Here is a 10,649-nt window from a genome sequence, read left to right as displayed (position 1 = left end):
GGTGGTGTGGTGATGGTGGTGTGTGTGTGTCTTTGTGTGTGTGTGTGTGGTGTGGTCGTGTGTGTGTCTTTGTGTGTGTGTGTGTGTGGTGTGGTGGTGTGTGTGTCTTTGTGTGTGTGGTGTGGTGGTGTGGTGGTGATGGTGTTGGTGTGTGTGTATAAGGAGGACGACCAATTTAAATTGGAACAAATTGTGTCCGATAAAAAAAGAATTGAATTTCACTTTTTATGTCATTGTACCAAACTGCTTAAAGTCACTAACTACAACTCTCTCATATTGATTACGGTTAAGAATGCAAAAGTTTGAATTTTATCAACATATCGTATTGGAAGTTGAAAAATGATTGACATTTTAGCAAAAATGAGAGAGAGAAAAAAAAGATAAAAATTAAAAAACTAAATAAATGACTTTTTAATTAAATAAGTAAAAAAAACGTTTTTTTCTAGATTTTGACTACTTTGCCCACTCGTCGCGCCGATGTCCCAGATGGACTAGGAAGTTGAATGACGCGGCTTTGTTTGTTATTTGAAATTATTGACCTTGCGTTTAATTCATTCATGTTAAATGTTCTATTTACCTATAGTTGTCTTGTGTACAATACAAGCTCATACTTCCAAATTTGTAAAAACGATGTTAAGAAATCTCATTAAAAACAGTGAATAACCAAAACCTAATATGCACCCGGATCGACAGATCGCAGGCGTATTGTTTTTTGCTGTCTGTTTGTTTGTCTGTTGTAAACTTTAACCTTACTTATAAATATTGCACCGTATGTGTGACGAATAAAAAAATTCGAGCATGTGATTTCAATTTTGTTGCAACCGGGGGTATAGTATTTCATGAACATATCTTGTTCATCATGATATACTGCGTCTAACCGTCCTCGATGTAGATTCAAGACGTTCCTGTGGAAATCCCTAGTTATATGGTTTATAATGTACTGTAATAGAAATGTGTCTGAAAAAGTCACGATACCCGTGGTTCCTTGATCATATACCCAAATAGCCATGCCAGAACATGTTTCATGGTTGCTACTGAGGGAATGAGAAATGTTAGTTGTCAAATTAAAGTCGCCATATTTGTCATATTAATGTGATTATTATTGTCAAAATAATAAGGAAAAATCTGTGAAGCAGAATTTGCAAAATCCGACGAAACATCAATTTTAAGCTTTAACACGAAACGAATGTAATTTAGGTCTCTAGGCTCTCGATGAAATATCATCGGCGTCTTAGAATTTGAAATAACATTAACAAAATTACAAGGATGTTATTTTTTTTATTATGAATGCTACAAATTGCTCGGTCACGTGACAGCTATTAGAAGGTCATTAGAAAAATATAATTATAACTAATGAAGTATTAAACATATAGATAATATCCTGCTCGCGCTTTGTTAAGTCAGCCATAACACGTGTTAGAGGAACATAACACTATTTGCTACATCGTTAATATAAGTATGGGCGTTATCTCATATATTTTTAAGGTTTTGTCGATATGGTCATCAGGCAGTTTTTAAACAGATAAGATCATTCGTCCATATTGAAATAACATCCAAGTATCGTGTCCTAATTGTCTTTTTATATTTAATGTTTTTTCGGCACATCGACCAAAAATGTAATGTCGGGCCAAACAACAGTAGAACGAGTTTCTCTGGAAAACAAACACATCACACTTACTATAAAAAGTTATAAGTTATTGAAACAATCTCACAGAATACCGAGTAGATATTAAGCATACCACATCTTGCGGGTATATCACTAACATAATTAAATATAAGCTGTACAGATACTACCATTCTTATCCAAATACAAAAAAGGAAACAATTTTGTGACGGTACTCCAACAAAATTTTTGTGTTGATCAAATAGTTGTCAGGGGTCTGCTCCTGGTATTTAAATTTATACATCTATTTTTTTTTAATTCTGTTTTATTCGTTGGAAGTTAATGAACTTTTCTTTTTCTATAAAAGAATCTGTCATCATATTTTGATCAGAAAACTCTAAGAAGGCCACTGTTTTTACAACATGAAGCATAGACAATGATCGATATATTTGTGAGGAATCGTTGCTCGCCTGGAATGGTGATGTTATGTCATGTCATGGCTGAGAACCGTTTTTTCTGTTATTTTCTAGCCCTGCGGTCTTATTCCGACGAATGAAGTTTTGCATGCATTCTTAAGCTTGATGATTATTGACAGTTATCGTCACTTTTGAGTGACAAATTTAAAATTGAAGATAATCAGATATGGTAATAATCTGTCACTCTGGAAATGATAAATGATTTCACCGGGTCATACATTCACAGCGGGTACAGTTGTAGTTCGGAAAGTCACCTTTTTCTTTACTTTCTTTAATTTTTGGGAATTGGAACGATGAATAATTTTCTTATTTCACCAATTACTGCACTATGAAGTATTCATGTTGGGATAAGAAAAGTTTTCTGTCTTTCGTCACAACAAATATTTGGTAAACGTTTTGAGCTTTAATCATTAAAGTGCTTTTGGGTGATAGAATAACGCAGTAACGCACTCGCCGTTCACCTAGGTACGCTGGTAAATCCGAGCCAACAAAAACAATTAAGTCTACTTTATTAGATTTGTTTAAAATAGCAAATTTTGTAAAATAGATAGGTTTTGTTGTTAAATAAATTTACTCGTTAATGGCCGGTATAGATAAAAAGAGCATCATATTGCGCTAGTGTCATGATGTTTCCTACTTATGTAACAGTCCTGTTCATTAATCGGCATTGTAATACGTCACGTGGAACTTTCTAATGACCACGCAATGTATTTCATATTTACCTCAATAAGACTTTTGTTGGTCAAATTGTAAGCGTTTATAATGGCACTTCCGATCAAATATAAATACGGTACGATAAACATTCTATAATCCTATCTACGGCTATATAATGTCAACACCTACTGTACTGTCTGAAAACTATACAAATTACGTAATATACTAGATGTATCGGTGTTCCCTTGACCTATATTCATGTCTCTTTACCCAAAGGTCAGTTGATCGATATTCAAGGTCTTGTTCCCAATATCATGATTTTCGTTCATAACATTGAACGCTGGCAGGTAAACACAACGCTGGTTCCGGACAGATGTTGGTTGGTAAAAGTATATGGTTAATTTTTGGCTGCCAAAGTGATCTAAATTTCTATTTCCATGTGTCAAAAAAGTTGTTGGTTCCGTTGTTAACCTTGTTCTCATTTTGGGAACGTTACATTAGTTACTTGGATTATCGATTCTTAATTTTGCAATCATTTTATCAATTTCTTTTTTTATAGTAAAGGTTTTCAGAAATTTTCTGGGTTTTAGAACATATGAGAAAAAGAAATACAGAAAACAAGCATTATATGATAGTACTTTATTCAGGTTTAATTTTTGTCATATAGTTTAATTGTATTGAAGCTTTTGAATACTTGATCAAGAGTATTGCTCTGAATCACCAGAAAGGCTCTATAGTGACTGAACTTTCTCCACTGGTCTCAGAATCCCTTATGTAATTCTGTTTCTAAACAAAATAACTAGTTTTTTTACTTGTTGATTAAAGAAACACATTTCACCTTGCAAGATGAAAGATTAACCATGAATGAAAATAAAACAATAAAAAAAAAAAAATCATTGTTGTCGGTTTGCATTTCACAAACTCATACCGTCATATGTTTAATTGTATAATTTCGGTGTGTGGTAAAGATATTAATGACACATGGTTTGAAAAAATTGCATGAAATTCCTTCTAAATAATGACTCTTTCGTCTCTGTTTTAAATAAGTTACCCGGTTGGTCCACTTATGTGTGACTTTCTAATATTGATATTATCAGTTACTTTTGGTTAATCTGTCTATATTCATTACAATATATTAGATGCTGGTCTATAAAAATTTTAAAGCCCTGCAAGTTGTCTATGTTAAAGCTGTTTTGATGTTATGTAAAAAAAAAAAAAACCCAAAAAATAAAAAACGCATTTTTTGTCGGTTATTTAATCAAAGGGGATGATATAAGGCTTTTACTCTACTAAGTGGTTGTATATTAAGACATATTAAAGGTTGAGTTCCCCTTTACGTAAAGGTTGTTTCTAAGGGTTACATGTGGTTATTTTGCAATTTATTTCATAAAAATATCAGAAAACAACGAGAAAATACTAATATGTCAACATAATCGTAATCCAAACTCAAATTCAATAAAACTAAAGCAAAATACTAGAAAAAGAAAGATTTACACGGAGACTCATGAAAAAGCACAAGGGGACTAAGACCAAGTGTTCCGGAAAAACAAGCGTCTTCTGCTTCATCGACGACACCCCCATGTAAACCTTGGTCAATCCAAGTAAGTAATGTCATTCTAACGGAACCAACAGGCAAAAACACGATATAGAATGTAAAACATTTGTCTAATTCATTCAATGAATGCCATCTGATAACTATCTATGGTAAACAGCCCTCTCGATTTATTTAGATTGCCAAACCTTCTGTTTTGGTTAAGTCTAGCCGACGTCCGGATGATTTGTAGATATCATTTCAGAGAAAGAGGAAGCAGTCAGTAAGACGGACATGCGCAGTGGGTGGGTGCCGCCGCTAGCTTAGTAAATACGACATAGCTGCGGTTGCTTTTAATGTGTCTTGACAGCATATAAAACAAACAATGAAAACAAGAAGAACCCATTATCAACACATAACCAACAAACGCCTGTTAACATTGATCACTGTCGCATTTCTCATAGTTTTTACAACATTTGCCTAACACAAAGTCAATACATACCAATTAAGATTGTTCGATAATGTACCGTTGTAGCTTTATTTGTTTCCGCCGTTAGAAAAGAAGGAAATCTTTCTGTCCTGTCGACATTTCTAAGGGAGCTAATATGTCGAGCGATACGAGAATGATTGAAGCCCGGTTCTGTCGATGACAAATGAAAAATTTCTTTTTAGAAGTATACATTTGTAACTAACTGTAAAATATTTCGTTTAGTATATAAAGATGTGGTGATATACACAATATCATTTAAAGTGCAAATGTCATGTAATGGCATATTGTTATCCTAATTAATTTTATTTTCAGGGTTACTATTCATCGCGTTTTAATCCCGCCATCGAAAATGGCGGAAATAAAACTCATTGAAAATAACGATCTTTACAGTAACTACATTTTTCTATTTAGTCACAAATTTTTGATTATCCAATCACATAAGGCGTCTTTTAAGACGTTGTCTGTGGTTGGTCGAATAAAAAATTCTAGATTTATGATCGTTTTAGGTCCTTTGGACGTTTGCTATATATTATTCGATTTTGAACGTTGCTTACTGTTCGTCATATAGTGAAAACATTTCTATATTTTAGTTTTTCGCCGTCAAAAGAAGTTAAATACCGACCTGTAATCTGGTAAAAGATTTGTTGTGTTGCTATTTTTTCGGCTTGGTCGGAATTTTAATGTGGTAGCCATTTTCAAAAAATGATTGCGCTGTCATGCTTTCCTTGAACAACACATATTTCAATCTTCTTCTCATCAAGTTCCATTGTTTGGTTTCAGCTTAAATTTGTCTGAAGTGATCCTGAGATAGTTCTGTCGAGGTGTTTTTATATTTGAGGTCAGCCCGAAATACAATGTGGCCACCATGACCACCATCTTGAAAATCACATTTTAAATTTCTCAAGTTCCAGCGGTGCCATTGAGCTGATAATTCGTGGAGATGTTGATAAACTGAAATGAGGAATGTGTGTTGCCTTACTGCTAAAATATTCCGAACTCTTTTTAATAATTTATTTTCTATCTTAATCACTACTGCTGTTATATCATATATAGAACTTAATAAAATCAGATCACAGTGAAGGTTCCTGGGCTTGAGAACTTCGACACATAATAAACCGTGATCTAGATTTTATCAGTCTCCATTCATCGCTAGTTTTTATATATACTGCAGACCGGGAAATTTTCGCTCCGTTTAATTTTCGCCGTTTTCTTCTATGAACTGGAAGGGCGAATTCAACACGATGGAAACAATTTGTTACATTTAAACAAACCCAGAGAAAGAAATCAACACGGGGCTAATTCTTGTATAACGGTACCGGGGCGAAAATAACCCGAGTGGAAATATATCGGTTTATAGGAAAATTTACTGTCTTCTGAGCTCAGACGTAAAAGATATACATGGAATAGACATGATGTATTTCTATAATGCTGTTTTTTTTTTATTTGATTCAATATAAACTGTTTATAAGGTCCGATGTGTAGATTTTGCTACGTAATCTTGCTGGGCAAGATAACTTTCTGGTTTGTTCAAAAATTGTTTTCGTCTTTGTCTAGATGTCGTTTGGATGAAATATGTTGAACCAATTTCTAGCGATTTATAAGGCTCCGAATTATAACATACTGCCGTTACATGTAGCTTGGTGGGGAGTAGGAATATAGGATTTGCTCAAATGATCAGTTGGCGAATGGCTCTTGTTGTTTTAGCTTCCCGGGCTTTTTTTGTAAATCAGACATTTAAATTAAATTAAAAAAAAAAAATGGCAAAGAGCGACTTCTCATTGCCAAGAGGTCCACACGTTCAAATGCAGAGTAGTATACCATTTTACTGTCTACATGCAGGAGAAATATAATTCATGTTGAATATGACGGATCCACTTTCAAACCAAATGATGTCAGATTTTTGTTTATTCGTAATTATCTAATCGTTGAAGGTATTTATATATTTTATACCTTATAAGCTGGTAAACTATAATTTCACTTTGGCTTGTTGGAGGCATACTAATGCATTTGTTATTCAAAGTGATAAAAGTCAACTTTTTAAAAAAGAGAATCTTTCTTTTGATTTTTGAAATGTTACCTGAATAATCTTCTAGAGTGAAAAAAGTCATATGACAGCTTAAACAATCTACAAAAAACATTTGACAGATTAACAGAGGTGTGAGTATGTATCCTGACAGATATTTTAACACATTGTCAGTATAACTTGACCGAGTGCACTGTTCAGCTGTCGTATCGAGATAGTGCCGCTTCAGCGCAGTGGCGCTATAGGTACGCCCATCATTGGAAACAATCTCCAGATACCACGGCTGATTTGATTAGATAAAACACTGAACGAACATGTTAAAACGACTGACATTTTATACGAAAATATAATTCGCTGTCGATTTAGAAAGACGCGTTGTCTTCTAAAAGCATTACACTATCAATAATGGCATATTAATTGATCCAATGGGAACTATTGATGATAATGCATGCTATCGATAATAGGATACCAGATCTAAATGAAAAAGCGATTCGTTTAAATATTTATAAGAAATATATACATTTGTAATGTATTTCTGACGTAATTTCATTGCCTATTTGCCCTGTTCCTGAAAATTATTTTTCTACGTCTCCCATCAGACTGGTTTGCATCGTTTCCCATCAATACAAGGACATTTTATACGGTGTGTGTATGTTCCAAGACATTTTCATCTTGTGCAATTTAAGTGACACAGTTGAAATGTCTATAAATGATTGTAAATTTGTTAGTGGTAGACAATATGATGTGTCAGATCCCATTCATATTAATTATTGATCATCCATAATGATTCTGTATTGTATATCTGTACTTTGACGAATGCTTGTACAAAAGACACACAAGTGAATAGCACCTTTCAATATAATTTTAGAATTAGACTAGAGACAAATAATGAAGTAACGCACATGATACAGCTGTTTCGTCCTTTTAGGACCCGTCAGTGATGTTACATCATACAGCTGTTTCGTCCTTCTAGGACCCGTCAGTGATGTTACATCATACAGCTGTTTCGTCCTTCTAGGACTCGTCAGTGATGTTACATCATACAGCTGTTTCGTCCTTCTAGGACTCGTCAGTGATGTTACATCATACAGCTGTTTCGTCCTTCTAGGACCCGTCAGTGATGTTACATCATACAGCTGTTTCGTCCTTCTAGGACCCGTCAGTGATGTTACATCATACAGCTGTTTCGTCCTTCTAGAACTCGTCAATGATGCTACATCATACAGCTGTTTCGTCCTTCTAGGACCCGTCAGTGATGTTACATCATACAGCTGTTTCGTCCTTCTAGGACTCGTCAGTGATGTTACATCATACAGCTGTTTCGTCCTTCTAGGACCCGTCAGTGATGTTGCATCATACAGCTGTTTCGTCCTTCTAGGACTCGTCAGTGATGTTACATCATACAGCTGTTTCGTCTTTCTAGGACTCGTCAGTGATGTTACATCATACAGCTGTTTCGTCCTTTTACGGTTCATTAGTGGTACTACATGTTACGGCTGTTTCGTCCTTCTAGTTCTCGTCAGTGGTGCTGCATCATACAGCTGTTTCGTTCTTGTAGGACTCGTCAGTGATGCTACATCATACAGCTATTTCGTCCTTCTAGTTCTCGTCAGTGATGCTGCATCATACAGCTGTTTCGTCCTTCTAGGACTCGTCATTGGTATTAGAGACCTAAAGTAATGAAATCTTAGAGGCGACTGTGAAAAATCAAAATGAGTCGAAATAAAGATTTATGCCCCGACCTGCTAATTCGAATATTTGTCGATAAAATAAAAGAAAAAAAATGAATTTTAAAATAAGATAAATATAGAAACCCAAGGCCCATTTAATAAACTATGTTTTTGCTTCCGGGTTTTGGTAAGAACGTGACGATTTGTACAGTTGAAATGAACAACTTAACATAATGTTATTTCTTGGCAATGACAAGCTTTCATACGAGCGAATTACAAGATATTATAATCTTATCTTTCCATAACGGCTTGGTAAATAATGCAAATCCTTTTTCAATAACTGTATTTTTTTGTTTCCCCTTAAAACCTTTTAAAATGATCACCTTGTAGATGTCTGAGATGTTATGTACATATATATACTCAGGAAAGTCATTTTGTGAGTTCCTTTTTTATCAATAATAACCAAAGTAGATAAAATGAATGATGTATCAACTTAGTATTGATATAAGCATGTTATTACAAACAGAATATAAAAAGTTAACTGTAAGTTTAAAATCGTTTTCGATAACCAAACTACAATTTTGGCCAATACTGCAGTATACTACACGCTCGCGCTGTACATGTACACTAAGCTACAGTACAACACCGCTCTCTGCTATACACACTGTGTGCCTGCCGACATTCGTGGCTTTGCTGCCTAAAATACACACGGTCCTATTCTGCCACTATCACAGACTACGATCCTCTTCTGTAGCTCACCAGGTTTCACTTCCTTAGGGCCTTAGTGCCGCTGACAAGTCCTAGAAGGACGAAATAGCTGTATGATGTAACATCACTGACGCGTCATAGAAAGACGAAACAGCTGTATGATGTAACATCACTGACGAATCCTAGAAGGACGAAACAGCTGTATGATGTAACATCACTGACGGGTCCTAGAAGGACGAAACAGCTGTATGATGTAACATCACTGACGGGTCCTAGAAGGACGAAATAGCTGTATGATGTAGCATCATTGACGAGTCCTAGAAGGACGAAATAGCTGTATGATGTAACATCACTGACGGGTCCTAGAAAGACGAAACAGCTGTATGATGTAGCATCATTGACGAGTCCTAGAAGGACGAAACAGCTGTATGATGTAACATCACTGACGGGTCCTAGAAGGACGAAACAGCTGTATGATGTAACATCACTGACGGGTCCTAGAAGGACGAAATAGCTGTATGATGCAGTTTAATTCATTATTCAGCTCAATGCATCTAATTCTAAATTTGTCTTGAAATGTTTTACTCGTGTGTGTCTTTTGTTCCGTCCTATTTTATAATAAAATCTATACTACGTAATGGATAATCGTTGTATACACTCCCTGTATACCTAGGGAATATGTAACAGTTCTGCTATAACATTTATAGCGATGATAAAAATCCGCTACCAAAGCAGAGCATATCATAATAGAATACTCTTTCCCGCCAAACTATACATACTTCAGAATCTTCATGTTCTTCATCATTTTTGATTTATAACATTGTAGTCCTCATCTGATGGCAACAATCTTTAATTCGTTTGATAGTCTCGTTCTGATATCATCATTCCATTGATGTTTATATGGAATAAATTTTAGAAACAGTATAATGATAAATGTTTTATGTACTCTCCCGTTATATCCCCAGTTCTGTGATCAACCCAAATTCTACTGCAAGACCGCATACAATCTTTTCATGTACGTTTTCCCGTTGATGTTATCTATATTTCGTTTCAATTTACACATGTCACTATTCGTTACTAGGATTCATAAATCACTATTGCATTATCTAATGACAGGGGTGTTAATGTACTAAGAAAGCAATGACCTGGATTAAATCGAAAATTAAAAATAGTTAGAAGTAAAGAAAACGAGAACCAATCGTGAGAAAGGTTGGGCCGAGGACTCCAAGAGGCCGAGATGGACGTTTCAGGGCAATAAGAGAGTAGCCATGGGAATCAAGGAGAACTGGGATGAAGTATGTGTTATAGAGATAAAGTAGATGTGCGCATGTCCCATGGGACCGGGTTTGAGTCCCAGACACTGTGGTTTGTTGTGAGCGTGGTAAAAGGTTCGAAGGCGATTTATAGGTCCCACGGGGACAAGATTTACAATTGCGAAAACCTTTTTGAATAGCAATAAAATACAAGACTTCCAATTACTAAAATGAATACTTA

Source organism: Ylistrum balloti, unplaced genomic scaffold (genome assembly GCF_031769215.1).
Source record: "Ylistrum balloti isolate Yb309-2 unplaced genomic scaffold, AGI_CSIRO_Ybal_v1 Utg370416, whole genome shotgun sequence".
Classification (NCBI taxonomy): Eukaryota; Metazoa; Mollusca; class Bivalvia; order Pectinida; family Pectinidae; genus Ylistrum; species Ylistrum balloti.
This window is presented reverse-complemented; position numbering follows the sequence as displayed.